Source organism: Teleopsis dalmanni, chromosome 1 (genome assembly GCF_002237135.1).
Source record: "Teleopsis dalmanni isolate 2A chromosome 1, ASM223713v2, whole genome shotgun sequence".
NCBI classification, from domain to species: Eukaryota; Metazoa; Arthropoda; class Insecta; order Diptera; family Diopsidae; genus Teleopsis; species Teleopsis dalmanni.
In genome coordinates, this window is record NC_051846.1 from 56,920,885 (window position 1) to 56,931,281 (window position 10,397).

The window sequence follows — 10,397 nt, forward strand, 5'->3', positions numbered from 1 at the left end:
TTTAATAACTAGTTTAATAAATAACTCTTATTTTAGGAATAAGAAGAATGTGCAAATTACTTTAAATCCGCTTTGTCATTGTTTAGCTCATAAGGACTTTTTTCACAGGATTTAATTGTAAGTCCTAATAAACTTGCTTATCTTGAATTACATAAAAGTTTTACAATAGTGTTAAGTCCCTCGAGTTTTATAGATTAATATAATTATCCATACATTATATATTATTTATTTAAAGCTATGAACGATTGCCTACTCATTTCATCCTTCTAATATTGTTGCGAGTTTGATTCCGCATTTAACATATATAATTGTTATGCATAAGTGCGATTAAAAGCTCTCATCTATAACTTGTCGATATTTTAACGCTTGATTAAGATATGCGTACTAATTCAGCCAGTCTATTCCATTAAGGACACTGTGCAGTTCTGTTTGACTTAGGGTCGTTTTTCCAAAGTAATTGTATCTAATTTCCTTTAAAATTGAGCAGATTGCGATAAAGTATTTAACGTTTTCCGTTTTCTGCGTATTGCATAGGCTATCAACCAATAGGACACAAATTACATAGGGTAAGTAATTGAGTTTGTTGCGTTTGGTACGAGATTTGAGAACTGTACGAATTTTTTTCATTGTATGTTTATCATTAAAATAATTTGATGTCCTTAAATAGTGAGTTAGTTCGCTGTATGTTTGTCTGGAGTAGCTTGTGCTTGATCCTGTTTTAGCAGAATGCGTTGCTGCCAGTCAATCCAACTATCCTTGTCTTTTAAATTCAGATCTTCATGTTTCTCGGCTAAATTTAACCATGCAGCAAGGTATTGTATCTATAATCTATATTTAAAACATATCGTTTTTGTGCGAAGTAATGAAATAATTTAATATACTAAAATACTTACTTTTAAGAAATTTAAGTTAAGAAATACTTAATGAACCATGTCCTCTTGGCCAAGAAGCAAGAAAAGCCTTTATTGAACACTTCGTAGAACTGTAGGAAGCTGATATATGAATTTTCACAAAATTTTCAAAGAAAATTTATTGATTGACATGATATAGGTAGCCATTAAAACAAAAAAACAACAATCATTAAATCTTTTTTGGAAACGTCACTAGGAGAATGTCAGTGATATGGTGTCATAACGGATCTATAGGTGGTCTACTGGAAATATTCACAGACTTGCATTGTACCATTTTTAATGAATTTTGTTTATCAGTTTTGTTAGTTTTTAGTGCTAGTTATATTGCATATGATATTGCAAAATTTTCAAATTATAATTAAATTAAAGAAGAATACTCTTCACTTTACTACAGACGTCATATATAAAAAAAAAATTTGTATATGCATTTGTGTAGCTAAAAATGTTATTTTTAAATTAACTCTACCCGATTAATTCAAACAAATAAACACTATATGATTTAAAAATAAATACGAAATTTTGCTTGCGGCTAAATTGACATATGTCAACTGTCCAAAAAGACAAATGTGTCAAAATAATACAAATTCGTAGATTTAAGTAAAGAGGAGGTACTCGTTGGTAAGTGCTTGTTAGTGGCTTGAGTTAGGGGCGTGTGACGTTAAATGACAAAATTGGTTACTTCAACGATAAATTATAAATTGAAATTTTTTGGCATTAAATATGAAAATTTTCTCTGCATCGTTCCGATTATAAAATTTTAGATTTCACCATAAATGTATACAGTAAAAATTTAAGCCAAGATTTTTGCGGTTGATGCCATTGCATGGTAACATGTAACTTAATTAATTTTGCCCTTAGGGTAAAACACCTAATAAAAAAAATTCAACAGCGAAGGCACAAAAGTAATTTCATTAGTTTAAAAATTGCCCGAAGGCAGATATAAACAAAAATCTTAATAAAAAGATTGTCACTTAAAATGCGAAAAAAATAGCGTTGCCGCGGAATCACACGTTGTTCGTTTAATGAATTCGTGCCACATTTTGTTGCACAAACAGAAATACTAAGACATTTCCACATACATATATGCAAATTTTTTAGTAATAAAATGTTTCATAAAAACTATGTCAGCATTTGAAAAGTTTAAACAAGTTCTGATTTTGCGTTTTTTGATTTTATGTGTACATGAATTTTGATTATTGCGACCACACACGCTTTACATTTTAAATTAATTTTGTATTTTTTTCCAATTTTTTTTATTATTTTTATAACCTTCTTTAACGCATTGTAAAATCAGTTTTTGCCTTTATAAAGTACAATTTATTTGTTCAATTGTGTTATACTTAAGAAAAATTATACGTGAAGTCTTTAACGAGTTCTCTAACAATAACAGCAATGACGTTAATGGCGAACTTGATTGAATAAAATTAGTTTTGATTTGCTTTAAAGCCTTCATTTTTCACTGACATTAATTTCTAATTTATTATAAAGTCAACGAGAAGTTTCTAAGGTGAGTTTCTTCCTGCCAAAGAGTATAAGACATCTTATTAATATAAAATATAATTAATTTCTCAGTGAACATATAATAAGCACATAACAAATTTAGTCATAATATTTTTATTACATTTTTTATGTTGAGATTTTTCTCAACTAATTTTTCATTTTATCGTCTATACAAAATAATAAATTTTTACGTTTCGAGATATTCTCTGTGCTCGACTTGAACTTCATCGGTTCTAGCTACATTTGTACGTGATGATTTAAGCATAATAAATGACCAAGTAATGGTATATATAGACCTTTGTAAGCAAAATTTTTAATCTCAGCATAAATTTTCCACTTTTGTGAATAATTTCTAATAATATTTAGTTGATATTCTTTCACATAAAAAGTCTTTATGTTACTTTGAATTTTTCTTCTACATAAATAGGTATGTTTTCTTTTCAAACTTCTTTTAGATTTACTTTTTTTTTATAAATGAATTTGCTTGTCTCCATAAAATGATTTTTTAATTTAAAAAGTTCTAAAGTGGCCTTTAGACATCAACGCGCGTTGACAAACACACGAAGTCTTCTCTCTCCATTACACATTAAATTTACCAACAATTTTTTAAACACGCCTCCAGCAAAGAATGCAAAATTTGTTCACTCATCAGTATTAAAGCAATCGCTGAAGTATCGACAGCGGCTGCTATGCGTAATTTCCTTGCGAAAAATGATGTTTTACATTTAATTTATAATTTTAATTTATATATTTATATTTATTTTTATGATTTCAATTTATATATTTATTTTTATATATATTATATTTTTATATAATTTAATTTTTTTTTTTGGTATTTTTAGTATTTTTTGTATTTTTATTTTATTTTAATTTTCCGTAGGTGTACAATGCAATTAATATTTAAACAAAATTTTTATTGTAATTTAATGTTTGGTTATTTTTTTAGCCCAAGGTTATTATATTTTATTTTCTTAATAAAATGTTTTGGAAATTAAAAATTTTTACCTAGGTAGAAAATACAAATATTTAAAATTAAATTTATTCATATTTGCAAAGCATCGCATGCTAACGACAAATCATGCGTGCATTTAAACGATGTTTTACGCTTCCATTTTCTCAAAATAAATAAAATTTTGCATGGCGACCAAATCCGACTGTATATGCAAAAACACGAGGCATGTTTGAAGAAATCAAAATTTTTTGTTTCGTCAACAATTTCTTAAAATTTCAAATGTTACTATTACACAAACAAATTTGCATTTCACAAAGTAGGAGAAAAGTAGGAGAAAAAAATTCTCATGTGAGAGCGATTTTTTAGTATATTTGTTGTTTTATCTGGGGCGTGTTTAAAAAATTTTTTAAAAATTGTTTGTGTAATGGCAAGCGCGCGTTGACAACGAACGTTGCTGTCTAATGGGCCCTTAAGCTTCATTTTATATTTTTGTGTCATATTACTTTTTATATATTTTTTGTTTGTTTTTTTTTTGTCTAGACCACACGCAACATTTTTAAAATTTTTTAAATATTATACAAATATATTTATGAGCTGAGATTGTATACATTTTTCGGAAGAATGTTTTTAATCCTTTCCACACCCTAGCCAACTTCTTGGTAATAATGTTTATAAAACTTAAAAAGTAGCAAATAAAGAGGTCTACCGGAAAACCATTTTTGAACTTTATTAAAACTTAAATAATGTGCAGTTTATAATTTCAGCTTAACTATCTACCTTCGACGAATCAAATGTAACGTTTTTATTCAACAAATAATATTTCAAAGTGGTGGTATTAATATTGGCTACATTAAATTATATACTATATATGGTATATATGGACAAGTATGGTTGGAAATTTCTTTATCTTTTAAGAATGCCTTTTATTTAAGAAGTTGATCAATTAGTGATTTAAATGAAAACGTAAGTTATTGAATATATTTTTTATTGTAGCTAAAAATGATGAATTTTCTACTCCTCATGTGTCGTGTGCTTAAAGCATTGAAGTGAGCATGAATTGAAAGGTATTATCTTGTCATCAAAAAATCGTCAAATTACTTTTAAAAAAATTGGTGACACTATTTTAAATTTATATTTAAATAATAATAATTTAAATAATATTTATTTTAAACATTTTATATTTATTATTTTATCTTTTATTTTATAAAGTTAATTTAACAATATCAAATCCGAAATTATTTGCACTACACTTTCATTAAAATGGCCAATTGGTGCACAACCTACTTTCATAAAAGTTTCTTGAATAATTTATTTTACACCAATTCCAATAAGAAAAAATGGAGACAAATTGAAAACGTCTTTTATTTTATTTAATTGTGCCAATTTGTTAAACTTACTCGATCGAGCATTGAAATCATCTTGAAGAATAATGCCCGTATACAAAATTATTAAAAAATATTGTGGAAGCCAAATGCAATAAAATAACGACAAATTTAGTCAAAGTGGTCTTTAAGACTGGTCTTCAAGTATAAGGCAGAAGCTGTACATATGATACAAATTTTTAGATAATATAAATTTAGATAATTTGGTTTTTTCTTTTTTGATATAATATAGATAATCGATATTACTACTTTAGGAATATTTTCGACAAATGAGATTTTGGTTTTTTTAAAAATTTCCCAAGCTCCACTACGCTAGAATATTATTATGCCTATAACTCCGTTTAAGTTTTTAATACTCCTTCCAATTTTAAAGAACATGTATATATAAAAAAACATATATAACACATTGTTACAATATTACACATTTTAATTCCTTTATAATTCCATTCTACTTTTGTATCAAACTACTTTCTTGTCATTGCAGCCTGTGGTGAATACCGCAAAATCACTTTCAGGCTCCTAACAGGGAATTGTCCTTTGCTTCCAGAATATGTTTAGATATTGTCAACTATCGTATTCTATAGGGTGATCGAATCAGTTAATAAATTTTCTAATAACATAAAAATGAACTTCTTTTGGATAACTTTAATTTAAGAACACATTAATAATTAGGCTAAAAGCTTTTATATTTCAAGAAATTGGGAAAATAAATGTATGGATTGAAATTTAAGTTAATATAATTTGAAATATAATAAGACAGAAAACTGACAGAGTTACCAACACCGCGTTGTCAAATCTCAGAATGGTTACAGGCTCCTCGGGGAGGTATGCAGATCTCAGGTCAATTATTGTTTAGTCTAATGAAGTGATAAACAATAATCCAGTCAAGGCGTAAAGAGGGGTTTTAAAAATACCTCGAGTTAAGAAAGAGTAAAAGTGCTCAAGTGCACTGGCTCAAATAGAAATAAATAATTAAATAATATAATAAGACTAATTGACTTTCAACAATTTTTTAACGTTTAAAATAATTATATAGAAATTTATAACAGATTTTTTTGTTTTATTTTTGGTACAGTTAGTTGGCATTTTGTATTTTTACAAAATATTCATATATTTTTTTTTTCAATTTTCATGCCATTTCTTTGGTGCAGTTAGGTGGCACTTTATTATTATTATTTTCTTAAGTTAACTGCAGTTGCTTTTTTATATATATTTTTAACGCATATATTAATATTTGTTTCATTAAGTGTTTATATATATGTATATATCTATTTATTTATTAAAAATGTATACATATTATTATCATTTTATCATTTCTATTATAATTACTCCAGTAACTTGTGTGAAAGATTTTATCACTTTTATAATTTATATGATCTTTTTTTTTGATTATTGAACATTTTTATACCTGAAATAAATTTTATTTTCTATAATATAATATTTTTTTCAATAAATATGGCATTGAAAATTAACTTCTTAGTGTTTATCTTAAACATATAAGACGATAAACATGTATTTGGTCATAAAAACCAAATATACTTAAATCAAAATCTATAGCTTTTATACATTAATTTTATTGTCAAGGCATGTAACCAATAAAAGAATTTTAATTAGTTATATTGCTAGTTTATTTTATTGTATTTTATTGTATTATTATTAGTGCAATATTATTTGAAATACATTTACACTGTCACAATTGTAATTTTTTTTTCAAAATTAACTACTAATTGAGAAACAATTAGTGTCACATTATGCATATTAATATATTGGAGATAATTAACTTCAATTAAGAGAATTTTGTCTAGAAATATTTTAACCTGGTAGCCACACACAACTAATTTTGATTATATTTATTAAATATAAAAATTAATGTTCTATCTGGAGTAAAGTTTAAGAGTTTTATATAGCCTTTAATAGACAGTTAATAATTTAATTTCATAAAATTTATTAACTATTTATTTTTTAAAGGTTATTCTTTCTTATTGCTTTTTAGTTTCACTATTTGCTAATAAGTTGAGTATTGTAAACGCTAAAATTTTAATTGCGCAGTTATAAGCAATTAAGATCTGCTAATTGCGAAATACAGGCGTTGGTGCTTAAAATTTTGATACCTTTTTCAAACTTGAAGATCTTATATATTAATCTGAAATAGAACCATAAATTCCAATGCAAGTTAACTTTGTGCATATATGATTTCAAAAAAAAATACATACTCAATATTTCAATATTGTTTTGTTCTCGTTTGTGACAATGCCAAGATTTTATGCTACCCGCACAATTTGTAGGGTCTTTCAGAGCATAAAAGGAACAATACGCTTCATTGTTTATTGTTTTTGTCATTCATATTTATGATAAAATATTAAATTTTCAATTAAATTCAAGTAGTTTCTTTTTCTTTTTTAAATTTAAATTTATGTTTGCATAATTTTAATTAAACCCAATAAAAATTCAATTTTTTCATTATCATTATGAAAACATATATTTTTTTTAAATAAAAACGTATATTAAAATTTATATAATAAATGATTTTTTTTATAAATTATAATAAAAATTTATTTGCATAATGTAATTTTTTAAAGTTGTCATTGTGTCATTATAAAATATGAAACAATTTGGAACGTTATGCCTAAGCGCCGATTATTTAATGCGATAGAGATCAGCTTTTAATCGGACGCGAGCAAAAACCTTACAAATTGTTAATTTATATGATTTTTAAATGGGCGAATTGTTAAATTGTGGTGACCGATAAGCACCCAAAAATTAATTTTAAATGTTTAAACCGAAACGATAACTGAAAAATCCGAGATGTAGATTAGAGCAAAGAAATGTTATAAGCGGCATTTCAGCTAAAGTCCGTACGGCAGTAAAACTAAATTAGTCATTAATATTGTATATAAATTAAAAAATTATTTGCTAGGAAAATTAAAAGAAAAAAAAATATTTAAATAAAATTTAAATATTTTATGAACATTAAAAGCAAATTAACTGAAGTGCACCTGAGCATGCACATTTATCAAGCGAGTATTAAAATAATTGAAAGGGTTTTTGGCATATTTAATTAATAGGCGTGTCGCTATAGCATAACTGTTTACTTAAATATTAAAATTTAAATATTTATTTTTTTACATTTAACCGCATTAAATTCGTTATAACTATTGACTTATGAAGTTATTTAACTTACGCATCATTTCATATAGTTCAATATGCAATCTAATGTTATTAATGATCTTCAAAAAATACTTTTTTTATATCTGGTTATATTATCAATTTTTGTTAATGATTATTTTAAAATGTTAACAACTCCTACTGTCAATATATATTACTTTTAAAATATATTAATTTACATATGCAGATATTGCAACAATTTATGCAAATTGTATTTTATCTTATGCCTTTTTTAGACCACAAAACAAAAAAAAAACTAAGTAAAAACCATCAAGAAATTAGTTAACCACATATTTGTGTCAAAGGGTAAACCTAAATTTATGTTCAAACATATTTGTTTTAACAAAATTATTTATGACAATTTTATACAATAATTAAGATACATATATAAATAAAAATGCCAATAATCGAAAATCGTTTTCAAATAATTTTTTAATTAATTTTAAACTGAAACTAACTTCAAGTTTTGAATGCGCACCAATTTCAATTGGCATAATTTATTTTTTTTTGCTTTAATATTAAACAAAAATAAATTAATTTCAAAAATAAATAAAACTATTCAACTTCGAAAATTTTTAAAATTAATGATACAAAATTTTAATGAACATTCATATTTGAACAATTTATGTATGGCGTACATTTAATTTTGGCATTTAAACTCAGTTTTAAGTAAATAAATGCGTTGTAAACAATCTCAAATGTTGCCGTATTTGGCCGCAAATTAACTGACTGCTTTTCAGCTGAGATTTTGTTGTTCATTTATTTAAGTGACTGCTGCTTACTTACGTTTTTTCGATTTAATCAATTTTGATAAGTTGTGTAGTCTTTTTGAACATTTACTTCTCAAATATGTATTTAAATATTATTTTTTTCTTTTTTTTTGTTTTTTTTTTTATAACTAGTATTTATTTTTAATTTTACCAAATTAATGTTATTTTTGTGCGAATAAACAAATTTTTTGCTGTTAATTTTGTAAAGTAGGTGTTAAAAATATCAAACATTACGCTTCACTTTTAAGTCGAAAATTGGGATTAGCAATTATAATTATTATTTGTGTTAACATTTTTATACAAATTAACTAACAAATAAACACATTTGCTTAATAAGGGTTTTGTTGTAATGCATTGCTTTAATTTTGAAAAATTCTAGTAAAAATTAATAACAAAAATTTCAATCCCTGCCCCTGTCAGCTACGGTCGTAAACTTATTTATGATCATTTTTTGTGACACGCAAATAGTGACTGGGCCCTTGTCGCCTCAGCAGTTAGGTCAAAAGCTGTATGGTCAATCTATTCCAAATGTAGAACCTTTGACTTAATACAAAGAAGCAAATCAGAGGTATCAAGGATAATATCTGTCTTTACACGGCACGTGGACCATAGGACGGCATGGAGCTAGGCTTTGCCTACCCTGTGGTATCTCCTGCAGTGCGTGTCCACCAGTTCTCGAAGAAAGAACACCAGAATATCTAATGTGACTATGTCCTGGTTTGGCCAGAACTACGCTTAAGTTTCTGGTGGCCCCCTTATCAACACATTCGGCGATATCTCTAGCATTAGCATTGGCCAAATCCTTTGGTTCTAGATTGACCCACTACTACCCACTATTACGAGGCTTTTGTGGATTCAAAACGGCTTTCTTAGCTAATTGAGGAGGATTTATAACAAGAATTACTTCACATGTAGACAAAAATAAAAAATCATTAATACCATTTAATAAAGTAACTAAATTAAATATTAAATTATACTTTGTATGCCTCACTAAGAAGACTTACTTTCTTGATCGAGATTTGTTATATAAACGATAATACAAGCAGTTATATTGCAAATAATGATTACTTTAAAAAAATTCAATTTTAAATAATTCTGTTGCAGTAAATACTCATAGTATCTACTATATTGCTATATCATAATGTTCACTTAAATGTATTTTGCATATATTACTACCAATATTGCACAAGACGACATCGTTGTTCTTGTAACAATTTTTTTTTTGTATCTCAATTTCGTTTTCAACTTTAAGAGATTTAATGTATTTGATCACATTTTAACCCTTTATTGAATGGCTGAGTTTGTAACCGTGCCCAATATTTTTCGAAGTACTTTAAATTAACATGCGAAAGTTGGTTAATAGTTTTTGATATAATTAAGCAGCCTATATCTCGAGTTCATATATAGGAACTGAAGAATCAGAAACTAATTTTTTGTTTAAAGTCTTTCGTATATTGCTGAGGTTCTATTTAATACCAAACCCAGGTATTTAATATTTCAAATAACTTGCTATTTATTATAAACTGATTATCATTACACCTTTTTTGTTCTCAGCATATACTTTGTTTTGAAGTAGTTTATTTTTGATCTAACTTCAGTAAAGTTTTTAAGATTTTTGAAGGTAATTTTTATCGATTAATACTGTCAAATGCTTGATGGAAATCAGTAAACAAGCAGTGCGGGAGCTATTTCGTATTGATATAACTCTTAAAATATT